The sequence below is a fragment of the Falco cherrug genome, chromosome 12 (assembly GCF_023634085.1).
Source record: "Falco cherrug isolate bFalChe1 chromosome 12, bFalChe1.pri, whole genome shotgun sequence".
Taxonomy (NCBI): domain Eukaryota; kingdom Metazoa; phylum Chordata; class Aves; order Falconiformes; family Falconidae; genus Falco; species Falco cherrug.
Genome location: NC_073708.1, coordinates 11,582,742 through 11,584,624, shown reverse-complemented (window position 1 = coordinate 11,584,624; position 1,883 = coordinate 11,582,742).

Genomic DNA, 1,883 nt, shown 5'->3' with positions numbered 1-1,883 from the left:
TCTGTTTCTAAACAATTATGTCTTTTTTTTTTTAAATGCAAAAATGACAAACTGAACTGCATGTTTGTGTCCATTTCTGTTTCTCTAGTGCTTTTCAAACTTTTCCTCTGCAGCTTATTAAACTTCACCTCCAGTCCGTGAAGCGTTCAATGGCGCATTGTACTAGTACATGGTTATTTATCTGTCTCCTGGAAGGAAAAGTACTATATCAGTCTTACACAAATGAAAAATCAATTTTAAAATGTGCATATTGGTAGCTTAATTATTAAGCCGACTCCACAACTAGCAGTATTTGGGGAAAGTGAGGGCACAACGTACAGTCCTTCCTCACCTTGCAAATGACAAAATCAATCCTCCTCAGTTGAGTGTTAAAGACTTACTACTACTTAAACTTTTCATACAGTTTGTATAACTTTGTAAATTACCTTCTTATTTTCCTAACAAAACTACCTGGGGTATCTATTTCTTTTCTCATCAATGCACTGAAAGTAACCAAGTGTTTGGTACTGCAGTAAGCATCTGTTCTTACATAAAAAAAGTCTAGATTGGTGAAAATTGCAGCTTATTACAGTACAAACTATTTGGCACTCGGATCAGTTCCATAATCAATTAATTGTATAGTGATTAAGAGAAGCAACTGTACCATGTATAACTAATCTCAGCTGTCTTTCAACTGTTCAAAGAGGAAGGCAAATTTTCCAACATTTCAGCAGACTATCCTAGAATTTCTTTTGTGGGTTGTTATCTCTCTTCTGGTTTTATGAACCTACAGTTTTCTCCGTGAATAAAATGCAAATCTCATCAGCAAACAATAAGGACCTCACTGTTGAGAGTTCTCTCAGAAATATGAATTACACATGTGTATAGATAAAATTCATAATGATAGCCACCTTACTGAATACCAGCAGCTGCAAATACAATCACTAGGGGATTTTTTTTTTAAGTGCTTCTCTTTTTCTAGTTCTGTGTTTTCATACTGTTTTAGTGATATACATGTTGTAAGGAAAACATGTTGTTTAGACATGGTTCTTTTTTAATCTGGAAGGAAAAAAACATCTCATGAATGAAAATAAGGCTATGAGCCAATGTTGCAGACTTGTATGTAACATACCAAAGTAAAATCATTACTGTAGTACAGGAAAAGATTTTCCTTTACTACTGGGGGGGGGGGAGGGACGGAGGGAAGCTGGGATGTGAGGTACCAGAACTTTGAATGTTGTCATTGAACACTCAGGTGGATTTTGTGGACCTTCTAACATGGGAAAACAACAAAGAGACAAAGATTAGCATGGGAAAAAAAATATTTTCAGTAATTCTCAAGGCAAAATAAGTAGTTCTGCCTCCTTCCCCAACAAACTGCTGAATATTGTCTGCGCTCCTCTTCCTGCCTTTACTACTGTTGTAGTTGTGTAGAAACTACTACGACTTTCTGGGACACATTGATTTATTTGCCTGTATGGCCTCAGTGGGATCTGCCAACAAGAAGGGGAAAGGCAAACACATTTTAAATACATTTGTTAACATTTCTGTGGGACAGGCTATTTTAATTTTGTTTCTTCCTTGTTAAAGATTAGAAATTATTAACTTACTGGATGGATTTGTTGGTGGTTGGTTGTGGTTTTGGGGTTTTTTTTGTGAAAGCACACAATAGCAAATCTTTGCCCGAGTTCAGGGTTGTATATACTGCCCTTCCAATCACAACTCAAATGGTTGATAAACTTGTAAAGGCAGCACTAGGTTTTGGGGTTTTTTTCAATTGCCTTCTCTTATGATCTACTTATGCTTCCCCAATATCTTCATTTGTATGTATGCTAATGTCAGTGCATTTTATTTTGGGGGCGTTCCCAGTGAACTGTTTGCACACAGGACTGCATTAAAATCTG